This window comes from Amblyomma maculatum, chromosome 5 (genome assembly GCF_055883805.1).
Source record: "Amblyomma maculatum isolate TAMU_Amacu chromosome 5, ASM5588380v1, whole genome shotgun sequence".
NCBI lineage: Eukaryota > Metazoa > Arthropoda > Arachnida > Ixodida > Ixodidae > Amblyomma > Amblyomma maculatum.
This window is the reverse complement of record NC_139348.1, coordinates 29,525,315-29,539,448: the sequence shown is the minus strand read 5'-3', so window position 1 is coordinate 29,539,448 and position 14,134 is coordinate 29,525,315.

The window sequence follows — 14,134 nt, the reverse complement described above, 5'->3', positions numbered from 1 at the left end:
TAAGGCCAGGAACATCGATCACTTAGAGATTCGACCAGTAAAATATGTCCTTTACATTTTAGTACCCCATCTTTGCTTTATCTTTAATGCTTGTGAAAGCTGGTACTTTCCCGGAAAGCATGCAGTGTGCCAGAGTAATTATTAAGTACAAATCTGGGGACAAAAATAACTTATCAAATTATCGGCCAATTTCTGTGCTGCCTATTTTTTCCAAAGGATTAGAAAAGGTTATATGCAAGAAAATAACGCCTTTCTGTGATAAGCATATGATTATCTCAGAGCAGCATTTTGGATTTCGTCAAGGCCGATCTACCGAGTTAGCCCTTTTAATACAGAAATAATTATTACTTAAAGGTTTTGAGGATAATATTCTTACATTGGGTATTTTATCGATTCCTCAAATGCGTGTGATAGAATCGACCATACCATCCTATTTACAAAACGAGAGCATTACGGTTTCCGTGAAATCTCTGGCACACTCCTTAAATCATACCTTAATCATCGCAAGCATCGTGTTGTGCAATTAATGAATGGCGTTCTTCTGTTTTAAACATCACCGCAGGAGTACCACAGGGCAGCGTATTGGGACCGATACTTTTTAACATATATATAAATTATATAATAAATATTAGCAGCAATGCACATTATATCGATACGAAGATGACGAAGCGGGCAGTGGCGCGGGGCGGAGCGCTCGCGCCAGGCCCTCTGGCCATTAGATCATATTTCATCGTCATGTCATCACGTCGTTCTGTTTCTGTCGTGTCGACGTGTTCCATCGCTTGTCATGCCATCACGTAACATTTGGTTGGAGGTGCGGTTCATCCCCATCCTCGCCTTGCCCTGTCGAAGCCAACCGCACGCCGGGTCCATCGGCCGAGAGCCCGTGGAGATAGCCGTCCAGCTTTGCCCCAGCCCTTTGTGCTCAGACCCGACCAGCCGCTCTCCTCAGCCCTGTCCCCAGCCCTGACCACAACACACGACGACCAGGAAAAGCCGAAAGCCGACCCGACCGACCCCACGACGAAGCGACCTCACGACCGCTAGAGCGAAGACAGCATCCCCGCCCAAGCCGTTCGGCGTGTCCATGAGCCTTGGCCTTCGGCAAACGATGAAGATTGGACCTGATACTCCGGGGCAAGCATTCATTCAATCTTCGCATTCATTGTGGTGTCCAGCGTTTCATGTCCTAATCCACAGTCGTCGCTTCATGCATTGGACTTCTAGCATTCGATCGGGACGATCGAGTGATACGAAGATGACGAAGCGGGCAGTGGCGCGGGGTGGAGCGCTCGCGCCAGGCCCGCTGGCCATGACTTCATCAGGCACTGCCGCACTTTCGAAACCTTGAAGTTGCGCCGTATCACTCCTAAATTTGGGCGACTGGCCAATGTCACATCTGTTGCGAGCGTTGATGTCAGTGCTCCGGAGTCCATGGCTGATCTGATACGCCGGATTGTGCGGGAAGAATTGTTGCGTGACAAAGACTCTGCGTGCCGGGACGAACACCAGTATGACGGTTGCGCGCTGCAAGCAGAACCTGCGACCCCTTCAACTTCAACTTCCTGGATTCCGGCTTTAAATGCATCTCGCTTTGGCGGGGGCAGACAACAGAACGATTTAAGCACTTCTCAGCCACGGATGGGCCGAAGAACCACCTACACACGCCAGGTGGTTCGTCAGCAATACCGTCCCGATTACTACCGCCAACCAGAACCAGTTTCCGCCCGCACTTACTCGGACCGGTGGCGCCAGCAACCCGTGTGTTATAGCTGTGGCATGACCGGACACATCTCCCGGTATTGCCGTCGGCGGGGCCTACTACCAGAAGATCATCGACCGCTGCCCAACGTTTCTAATCATTTCGACACTGAATTTCATCCGACACAGACTCTGGATACATACCGCACGGCACAGATGCGAAACGGATCGCCTGCTTCGAACCGCAGCTTGACGCCGCCAACCCAAAGACAGCGACAATCTCCATCTCCTCGGCGCCGTTCTTCCCCTTCGGGAAACTAGAAGACGCTGCCGATGGGGGTGAGGTCGCCGGAAAATCAACGTTCCGCCACATCAAATTCCTTCTGACATCAAGACCTATCCTACGTCACTTCTGTCCTTCTGCCCCCATCGAGGTTCACACCGACGCTAGTGGCGTGGGCGTTGGTGCTGTGCTCATCCAGCGTCATGGCACCGATCAGCACGTGATAGCCTATGCTAGTCGTTCGTTGAGCAAGGCGGAGCGCAACTACACCGTTACTGAACAAGAGTGCCTCGCAGTGGTTTTTGCGGTGCAAAGATTCCGTTGCGGTGCAAAGATATGGCAATGTTTTTACCATCGTCACTGACCACCATTCGCTCTGTTGGCTCGTAAATCTTCGTGACCCTTGCGGCCGGCTCGCTCGATGGGCATTGCGGTTGCAAGAGTTTAACTTCACTGTGGCATACAAAAGCGGCCGTCAACATGCTGACGCTGACTGTCTGTCACGCTTGCCGCTTTCATCAACTGGTAGTGATGATGACAACTTTGATGACTACCTGGCGCCTATCTCGGCAACGTTTCCTGGCCCTCAACTGTTCCAGACAGAACAACGCAACGATCAGACTTTGGCACCGCTCTTCTCTGCCGCTCATGATTCAAGAGATGCGCGTTTATGCGTTCGTGCCGGCCTACTTTACAAGAAGAATTTCAACCCCGGAGGTGCACGTTTTGTCCTCGTCGTGCCGGAAAACCTCCGCATTCCCGTTCTTGAAATGATGCACGACGATACCACGTCGGGCCACTTGGGTGTCGCCCGGACCCTTCATCGCACGCAGGAACGCTTTTACTGGCCGAAAATGCGTCAAGTCATTCAGCGCTATGTAGCCAGTTGTGTCAAGTGCCAGCAGTACAAGCTCCCTACTTCCCGTCCACCTGGACCGCTGCACCCTATTGCGCCTCCGACCGCACCCTTTGAGCAGGTGGGCATCGACCTCTTGGGTCCTTTTCCGCGATCTTCTAACGGTAACCGGTGGATAGTGGTATGTGTTGACCATCTCACTCGATATTCAGAAACAGCCGCAATACCCTCAGCCACTGCTTACGAAGTATCCCTATTTCTTCTGCGATTTCTCGTCCTGCGCCATGGCCCTCCTCGAGTTCTGATCAGTGACCGTGGGCGCCAATTTACTGCTGAAGTTATTGAAGAACTCCTTCGTCTATGCACCTGCGATTACCGTCATACAACGCCGTATCACCCGCAATCGAATGGACTTGTTGAACGGACCAACCGCACTCTGACCACTATGTTGGCGATGTACGTGGACTCTGATCACAAGAACTGGGATGAAATCCTCCCTTTTATTACATTCGCTTACAACACTGCACAGCATGAGACGACTGGCTACAGTCCGTTTTACCTCCTGTATGCTCGAGTTCCTCGCAGTAGTCTTGATACCATCCTTCCTTTCTCTCTCCACAACGAGCCTTCTATCGCCACTACTTTATGTCGAGCCGAAAAAGCTCGCCGCGTTGCCCGCCTCCGCATCCTAGACTCACAGGAACGTTCGAAGGAGCGTTATGACAACTGACGCCCACATGTCTCTTATGTGCCCGGTGATTTAGTGTTGCTGTGGACGCCGCTACGCAAGCGTGGTTTAGCCCAGAAGCTGTTGTTTCGCTATAGCGGCCCTTTTGTCGTTTTGGAGCGCCTGAGTGACGTGAACTATGTAATTTCACGCCGCACCGAAAGTGGCCGATGCTCACGCCGGACCCAGGTGGTGCATGTCGCTCGACTAAAAAGGTTCCATCCCCGGCACCTTTCTTAAACTGTTTGTCGTGGGGCTTCGTCTGCGAGGGGGGAAGTGTCACGTGCTTCGGGGCGTCAGGAAAGGAAGAAGAGGCTAGAGAGAAGACGAAGAAACGGAAGACACAGTGGTGTGTGCTGGTGCTCCTTGCGTACCAAGATACTTTGTTGGGCGAGTTGGTACTTATTCATTATTGATATAAACAGCGCGAACAAGAAAACAAGGGACAAGAAACATGAAAGCCACAGTACATGCGCTGACTCACAACTAAGCCTAAGCCGTTTACTGCAAGGCCCAACATGTTCATGTTGGGCCTTGTTGTTTTTCTGGGCCTTGCAGTAAACGGCTTAGGCTTAGTTGTGAGTCAGCGCATGTACTGTGGCTTTCGTGTTTCTTGTCCCTTGTTTTCGTGTTCGCGCTGTTTATATCAATAATGCTCCTTGCGTGACTCGCAGCGCTTTAGACTACCAATAAACACCCCCGTTACGTACTGAGTACGTAACAATATCATATTTCATCGTCATGTCATCACGTCGTTCTGTTTCCGTCGTGTCGCCGTGTTCCATCGCTTGTCATGCCACCACGTAACAATATTATTTATGCAGATGATACTAGCCTTTTCTTCCAGTCGAATAACACCTATGATCTCAAACACTCTGCAAATATAGCACTAATGAAACTGCTTCAGTGGACTGGAACAAACGATTTGGAAATCAATGCTAGTAAAACAAAAGCTCTGTTATTTGCACCTGTGCAGAAACATATTAGTCGGGATTTCAATGTGCAATTTGGTTGGCAGAAAATAAAACTAGTAAGTGAGGCTAAAAGCTTAGGGGTAATCATTAACGAGCACTTAAGTTGGAATACGCATGTGGACCATGTGGTCGGAAAGCTAGCAAAAGTTACTGGTTTGCTTTGTCGGTTCAGGCAGATGCTTCCTTTAAAAATTAAGCTTCTGCTTTACAATTCACTATTTCTCTCTCGCATCAATTATTGTAGTCTTATCTGGACTACACAACCCAAGGTAATATAAATAAATTGTGCTGTGCTACTGCAGAAAAAAGCCATTCGTCACGTAGCAAATGTCCCCTCCCATACTAATGAACTATTTTCCTCTTTTAATGTGCTTCCTCTCCAGCACGTGGACAAATTAAACCTCATTATTTAATACAAAGAAGCTATCAGACATAACACTTCTACAAACCTATGTAATCAGAAACATTTTACCTAATTAGAAGAAGGGAATTGTGGGTAACTCCCTTTTCACGTACAAATCATGGCCTACACAGACTACAGTACCACATGCCGAAATACCCTTAATCTATTAGAAGAAAGCAGTATCGATATACATAACATCTCAAAGAAAAAATGGAAAGAACACCTCATATTAGAAAGCACGTAAACCTGCAATTTTTTAATTTTGTTTTTTTTTACAGTGAATACCAAACAATCATTTCGTGCAAAGTATGCATTACAATGTCCAGGATTTTTCTTTTTGTTATTGCTGTTGTTAATCGGATTTTCCTAGCAAGTGCATAATTACGCGAGTCTGTGTGATCTGAAAGCATTGTGAATTCTATTTTGTTTATACGCGCCCGTTTGTTTTTGTCTTCCACCCATGCCAAGACAGGGGCTGGGACCCCGTCAAGCTACTACAGTATTTCCCGCTTAATTTAATCCAAACGCCAGACATTAATTTTAGCGCCATAGAATTTAATCTAGGCGCCACAGAAAATAATTTCAGCACCAAAACATTTATTCCCGCCGCCACTGATTTTAATCTGGTCGCAGTCCACCAGTGCCTGGACAGCCAAGAACTTTAAACCTTTTTCTTCAACCCTCCAATCATGGGTATCAAAGGATTGGGCTCTCTGATCGTAATAAGTTGAATATTGTTGTAAAGCGATTGTGATGAGTCATGTGACAGTGTAACGTGATTTGGTGTGGCATGCGCAATAAACCGCATCTTTTTCAACCGTATCACGACGGGTGTCAAATGAAAGGGCTTTTTGAGCTTATTATGGCGAATATTGCAGTAAAATGATTTTTCTGCAGCTGGCTGATCGCCGCCACCTTGGGCTTGGTTTAAAGCTGTTTTCTTTGTGCGGGATTTGCGCCATCTCAAAATGGCTTCGCTCAAGCGGGCTGGCTTCGCGCGCCGCTTTTCCGAACGCCGTTTATGGTCCCTGATTAGCTCTAATGTGGCGGGCTCATCGGCGCGTCATTTTTTTTTTATTGCTATTTTGCGTTCGCCGCCATGTCCGCCGCTTCATACGCGTCTCCGTTTGCGCTTGTGTTTCTCAATGGACCTCTTTGTGCAGAGTTTTTCCTTTCAGTCGAGATGGCGAAAAACAGTAGATTGTAACCGTGCACGCAACAAGCCTTTGGAAGCCGTAAGAAACGGTCGTGGAACAAAAACCAGAAGACACCGGCCACAAGCGTGACGTCGGAACCTGAGTACAGCCGGTGCCAGACTTGTTAGAAGTGCAGGGAACATCAACCACGCTTCCCGATGACGACAGCGCGGGTTCAAATTATCTCGGATTACTTTGAGTTGACGCTGCCGCCGCGTCCTACTACGGAGCCGCCGGCATACTGCCGTTCTGTCGGGAAAGTCCGCGAACCAATGCAAACTTCACCTTGGCGTTAGCGCAGAATGCGATGCCGGTACCGAGTTCGTGATTGTGGACATATCTCGCACACGAAGCGCGGAACCTGCGGCGAGATCGCGAAGTCGTGAGTGGTCAACCGCTGGAATGTCAGAACGGACCTCAGCTGTAGCTCAGCTCGCTGATCGCTTTCGCGCTGGCCGCTGCCGGCGGGATTATTCCTGCTTTTTGTCGCTTACTACTCTCACGCAGCGCTTCCGCATATTTTATTGAGTATCCAACTCACGTGCGTTTTGGTTCTTCTCATGTTGCAGCTCAGCCGTGAGCTGGTGTCAAAGTAATATATTGCGCCTCGTCTAGAGGCTCAGCCGCGATGGGGGCCATGCGCTCACCACACACACACAAAAATGCATGAATCACATACTTGCGGTGCGCCAGCTTAAAATGAAAATGCACTGCAGAATATATCGTGACTCTGACTTGGCGAAAGTTTTGATGATTTCCCTGACATTTGCCAGATTTTTCCCGGTGCGTGAATTTCCCTGACGATTCCCGGTTGCAGACACCCTACACACAAAGAGACAAGCCGCAAATGCAAACAATAGAAAAACGCACAAAAGGAAAATCGAAAATAGCGAAGAAGGTATAAAGGCAACACTAAGGAGGGTCACAGCGCGAAAACAACACGCACAGGGACAAAAAGTGTATTTGATCGTATTGCTTCTGCGGTGTAGCCCACTTCAGTATAATTAAATCGACTAGCTCGGACTGAAAGTGTTATGAGGGTGCAGCCTAATTGCTGGTGTCCCAGCTGATGACTATATGCTTTCGATGGCCGATGCAGATCTTCTAGCTAGAGTGAGCGGCTGGCACCATGGAGTTAATCTTTAACGATCTGAATACCGCAAATAGTATGCACTTATTAATATATAATGTCTATGCCACGATGGGATGTCGTTGATGATTCTGGCACAAAACAGCGTAAACTTTAATTATAGAGCGTAACAAATGTCTGACGTCGTAGTACATAATTTCATCGATTTAATGTAGCGATATGCCGAGACCAGGCAGTGACGCCCAGAGATGAAAGTGCAAGGTAGAAGGAAGTCTCGCTGTAGTAACAATGGCATGTAAATGACACAATGCTTTTCTAAATTGCTTCATCCTCCTAAGCTCACATTGGATATCATCATCAGCATCTCCCTACTCCCACTGATGGACAAACGGCTCGACCACAGTATAGCTGTTAATACAGTTGTGCTGTGTATGTTGAGTCATCCTTCAAATTCACTAATATCAATCACCTGCCTGAATATCGCTGGTCATCTACTAGACTTACGTTTTCTAAGAGTTGTGGGGGCCCACGCCACATATCTCTAGCGCCCGTGGCGCGCCGCGCTTCCAACGGCCGCACCACCTTCCCAAGGCTCCTTGCGCGCTGCCGGTTTCCCTCTCCCCGCTGGTTCGGGGATAACCGGTCCCGCGCGAGGGGTCTATAAAGGAAGGCTCGTGCCGCCGTCTGGCCCTTCTTGGTTCCTGGCTCGTCACTCCCGCTTCTCCCCTGGCTCTCTCCACGAGAACGACCCGCAGCCACCCGGACGACGACCCCGGACGGCCTCGACGACCCCCGCGCGTAACGTGAGATAAAGAATGTTTGTTACACGGCCCACTGTGTGTTTTGTCGTGCGCATGCCTCGGGCAGAGGAATCGCCCACAACTGGCACCCAACTGGGGCTGAATTAGCACCCATGTGGACGATTTTTCTGCCAACGTGGCAGCGCACGGCAACACGACGGGCCGGTCCTTTGTGTGTTAGGTACGACGCCATTTTGAGTTTAGGGCTAGCGTGTGTGCATATGAGGCGGAGTGTAGTATAGTAGTGTTTGTACAGTGTTTTATTTTGTTTTGGGTTATGTGCGTGTTTGTTAGTGTCGGGCGGTTTGTGTTTTAATTTTTTTTGTGCATATGTTAGTTTTATGAAGTGTTTAGCCTTTGTGACTAGCCTCTTGATGCGGGCTAGGTGGTAGTCGTGCGCATGCCTCGGGCAGAGGAATCGCCCACGAGTGGGCGCGGTGCCCATCGTCACCGGCCTACCGGCCCGGAGAAGCACTGGAGAAGCCCCCCCAGTGATGTGGGACACGGAAAGCGTTCGGGGGGCCCACCCCCAGGCCTGGAGCCGCAATCCAAGCGGCACAGGACTGTGCGGCACACCGCCACCTGGACCACGGTCGCCGACGGGGCGGCGGTCTCCTACTGCGCGGGGTCCAGGTGGCGAGACCAGGCCCGGCCTCTCCGCGGAGAGGCCGCGCAGTCGGTGCCCCTGCCGTTCCGGGGCCTTACCTTAGAGGACCGGGACAACGAGCCCCCGGCCCACTATACAGAAGAGGAGCGCGCAGGCCTGTGCGGTCTCTGCGGCACCCTGCTTGTGTGCCGCGCCGTCCACGAGACCGGGGCGCTGCATAGGAGCCGTGCAGAGGCGGCGGAGCGGCTGCACCGGGCAGTGGTCGCAGCGACCGCTTTGGCAGCCGGACGGCCCGTCCAGAGGGGCAGCCCGGAGGAGGCAGCCTTACGCCTCCTTCAATCGAGCCGGCCTGAGCTGTTGTCTCCGGCGGCGGAGGCCATCATCGCCCAGGCGCGGGCAGGGTCCCCAGCGCCCCCTTCGGTCTCCACGGACGTCAGCCCGGACCCGGACGAATTGGATCGCCTGCTGGCGGACTCCGGGTCGGACGCTGAGGGGGGGGGGGGGAAGATGTGGGGGCCCACGCCACATATCTCTAGCGCCCGTGGCGCGCCGCGCTTCCAACGGCCGCACCACCTTCCCAAGGCTCCTTGCGCGCTGCCGGTTTCCCTCTCCCCGCTGGTTCGGGGATAACCGGTCCCGCGCGAGGGGTCTATAAAGGAAGGCTCGTGCCGCCGTCTGGCCCTTCTTGGTTCCTGGCTCGTCACTCCCGCTTCTCCCCTGGCTCTCTCCACGAGAACGACCCGCAGCCACCCGGACGACGACCCCGGACGGCCTCGACGACCCCCGCGCGTAACGTGAGATAAAGAATGTTTGTTACACGGCCCACTGTGTGTTTTGTCGTGCGCATGCCTCGGGCAGAGGAATCGCCCACAGAGTTCACTTAGTTTGCCTTACTGCTATCGATTATCTTGAATTTGCATAACAGTCCAGCTTCTGCACACTTTTCCTTCTATTTGAGCACGATAAATTCAACAAGCGTTTTTCCTCCCTATTCTGGTCGCTTAGTGTTCCTTCTATCCTGTCTCTTTTTCCTTTTTCATAGCTTGCTGCGTCACCTGAACGCAGATCAAACCTAATTTTTAAAACTACCTTTCCTTTCCCATAAATGAGTACCAGCAGCGTATTTCAGGGAATAAGCATTGAGGACTCTAAGCGCTACAGATGTCGTGCAATTTTACCTTGAAAGCAACTGGTAGCCGCCAATCATCGCATCATAGTACTGGCATAGTGAATTCGCCCTCATTCTCATTCTCTTCCCTCAATATTTCATTCGCATTCTCTTAATCTGCTGTCACTACCTGCCCGAAACCAATGTTTGCCCTCCCCACCTCCAATGCATGGTGGTCTCTTGTAACGTTTTGTCTCGTTCCGAGAACGCTGAACAATACTTTCGTTTTTCTCCTATATTAGCTTTCAAACCAGCTATTCAACTTTACTTGGTTAGCCTCATCGAGCTTTTCAAGTCATCTTCTTGCCTCCGTAACAGCACGATAGGAGGACGTTATAAAATTCTAAAAACGACTGATCATGTTGCAAGCGAATAAGGAACATGTTACAATGACTGCAGAACCATTGAATTCATTTATAAAGAATAAAATCCGAATAATTTGGCAATATCATCACAGTCCTAAAAACGGCATTTCAGATGCATTCGCTCTAAGCCCCGTGTTTACTTAGCGAAAATTATCCTTCCATTGGTAGCAGTCGTACACTGATAACGTTGATCTACTTAAAACATTATGGCAAGTCAACAAAAGTGCATTTATCGCATGTCAAGCAAAATTAGGTAAATTGAGAAGAATCAGAAAATTCGTTCACTGCATTCCGCTGTACGCTCAAAAAGCCGAGTAAATTTATGCCCCGTACAAAGGTATGAAAGAGTAGCAAATTATTGGGCATGTCCAAGCGAATGACGTAGCTTTGTACAATGTTTCAGCAAAATTATTTAAGTGCTGTAATAGCCTTTTACGCCGATTTATTTGATACCAAGCGCAATAGGGATGCAAAAAGCGTATTATCGCGCACGTCGCACCAAATTACTCAACATCATCATATGACTCAGCTAAATAGCTTCACTGCAATAATAGTTTGGCTGCACTCACTGGATGATTCTGGCTGATTAATCATGATAACATTGAAAATGTGGTCTATTACAGCTTATCTAAAAACAAACCGTGTAAATCTGCCGCATGACTCAGAAAAAGGGTTTTACTGTAAAATTTGCTTTGGCGTGCTATGAAAGAATATTTATTTGATTCTGATGCTGATAGGTTTGAAAAAAGTGTTTATAAATTGAATGTCAACCATTTCAAGTAGCAATGTCACATAATTAAGCAAGATTTCTTGATTCCAGTACTCATCTTTCTGCGCTCAAAGCACAGACTCATTTGATACCCGTGATTGTACGGTTCAAAATCAGGGAAACTATCGCGGATGTCACACCAAATCACGCTACATGGGGACATAACTGTTGGTGGCTGCAACAGAGTGTGTTACTATAGGTGTCTGAAACAGATGGAGGGGGAGAGGGGGGGGGATTGGTTGGAGTTAGAGTGCGGCGATGAATAACCTGCCCGTCTCTGTGGAGGAAAGTTCGTTGACTGAACCGTCCGATGAGTTTGCACTGGCTCTTAGACTATGTTTCGGGAGTTGAAGTATTGTTATGAGCGCTTGACGGATATGAGCGTGTCTACATTCTCAGTTTCTGCCTTTGTGAGATAGAAATATGCGAAAGAGTAGACCATTAGGCTGGTGACGATCGAATGACTACAAGGTGCCAGAGAGGTCGTTATCTAGCATTCCTCTGTGCTTGTTGGCTCTTCGTTTGATGTGTCAGATAGTTCGACGGGTGGTGATGGTTTCAGGATAGTTTCTGTGTTGAGACAATTATTTTGCAGGAACATTTCCATAACTCGAAGTTTGCTGACCTTAAGCACTGGGAGTCGATAGATCGTGGTCTTTATGGGGGAGGGTTCTTGCTTGGTAAGGCGAGGGTTTGGGTGGAAGAACACGAATTCGGATTTGGTGGGTGAGCACGATCGGCCGACGGAGCTATACGTGCGTTGCCACATCAGCTTCGGCATGAAGATCTTCGCCTTTATGTTCCCTACATTTCCCGTTTTTTTGTGGGATTGTTCGCCGGCCATAGGGACGAGGCTGATGATAAATAATAGGGGCAGGGCTGATAACTGGTCTATGGAGAAGGCGTGAGTACCGAGTTGCACGGTGCGGTCCAGGATAAAGGCTGTGATATATCTCTGTATGCGTTTTCTTACTCATATGCTTAAGAGGGAATCAGGGATCGAGTCATGGGGGCTATTTTCAAACGCTTTGGTGAGATCCAGAACCAGTAAGGAGTGAGATTTTGATGCTGACGATGCAGAATGTCTTCGGAAATTTGAAGCATGATGCCCTGTGTGGACAAATGGCTTGTGAATCGCAGAATCGAGCGCAGCAAGAGATTGTGATTGTGTAATCTACTGAGGATTATTTGCTCGAAGTTTGCCCATACATAATGCGGTAAAGAATGGTTGAAGGTGGGTTAGGTCTAACGGCTTTCATGGTTTCCGAATGAAGATTACATGGCGTGTGTCAATTTCAGGCAGACAGTACCTGCCTTTCAGTTCCGGTGAAACAGGCACGCTATGGCTTGAACTAGTTGTCTTTTAGATTTCGCAGCGCTTTCTTCGTTATCCCATCAACTCCCGGAGGCGGACATACAGTGCGGAGTTTGCCCGAACCTCCTATGTCGCTATGCCAGTATTGAGATCGGGGTTTGGCGTGCCCGAAGGGAAGTGCATCATTATGTTGACCGGCTTGTATACACCTGCCCTGTCGCCATCGTCTGTTACACAGGAGGCCCAATTGGATCGTGTCGAGGAGCAATTATGGCGTCGGAATAACGGCGCTGCTCAGCATCCCCATCGTGTGGTGCAACTTGAACGGCTGCACAGGAGTACGCCGCGTAATTCTGTCTTGGTCCTAGGGGCACCTAGCCCCACCATTAATGATTTATCAGAACGTTATATCTTACAAAAGGGGCACACCATGACGGCGTCCGCCGAAACGGGAACCACTCGCCTAAGTATCGGTTCGTCGTTGCCTGTTGCCGCCTCACTGTGTATCATGGGCATGGCAAATGAAAGACACACGAAGCTTTAGGTTTCCCTAAAAATGCCCGTACCGCAAAAATTGGCGAGATTTAACTATTCTACTCCTAGTTATACAAGTCATTTATTGCCATCTTAAATGAGGTAAAATTTTAAGAAGACCTCTTTCAGACATCAAAGGCAGAAATGTGGGGTCAGGGTTTATTCATGACAGCAAGGCAGCAATATTTATAGCAAAAAACAAAATCATGCAATTCTTTTTTCTTTTTGCAGACGTGTAACAAACCTACTTAACTTCCAGCCGTAGAACCACGTTTAACACAACTTGTTTCCTCCACTTGCCGGACAAGATCGGCGCGACGATTCCCTGGATTTCTTGTTTTTTTTTTTTTTTTTTTTTCTCTGGTGAAGAAATGCAGCCGGCATCTCGGAAACAAATGAACCACTTCTGCATTGGTTGCCACAAAATGTGATGGACAGCACACGCAAGCAGAGGAAGTTCTATTGTCATGCAATATGCATTCAATAATGTTCATGTAGATATTAGGACGTGCAATTTTCTCTAATGGAAACTCCTCCAATAGTCTTCTACGATTTTTATGAGGCCAAGCAAGCCGTCTGAAGGCACTTGTAGACAGCCTTTCAACCTTATCGATGTCAAATCTTCGGGCTTCCGAGTTAAACTTTTAAAGTTCCGATGCAACTTCAGCCACGGCCGGTCTCGAGGGAGAGCGCGCTTCTTCCTCGAGACCGCGCGCTCTCCCTCGAGACCGGCCGTGCTTCAGCAAGCAATCTTTGCAAACTTACAACGATGGCCTCGTTACCGCACGTAAAGAGGCCTAAGTGCTCCCGAATTCGAATAAAACCATATTGACCTTTTATGTTATCACAACGGCGGAGCCCGGTGAGCGCGCGCAGCTACGCCTCTTCGTAGCGAGTCACGTGGTTTGACTTCACAGGCAAAGCTGCGCTCCGCCGGCTCAAGGCCAAACGCTGGCCGAGCCTGGCCTTGAAATACAGAGTAGTAGAGATTTTCGCTGTAAAACTTTAGCGACAAAGTGCGCCATGCTCTCAGACGGGTTCCACATACTCTACAGAGTTGCTATGCTTAGCGAGTTCACGTCTTTGGTCGTCTTGAACACAATACGTCAGAAAGCTCGGGAGGTTAAAAGAGTAGCAATTTCGCTCCGAGAATGGAGTGACAAAGAACTGGCGTTCCATTAAAACATTGCGTTTAGTTTACTAGCGCTTATCCGTACAGGCATAAAAAAGCTGGACATAAGAGGCACACTGCGCCAGTGATGGTGCTCTGATTGGCACACGATTCATATGTCAAAAGCATTTATTTTCTTTTACGTTTGTTTCGATTATTATAGGCATTCATAGGG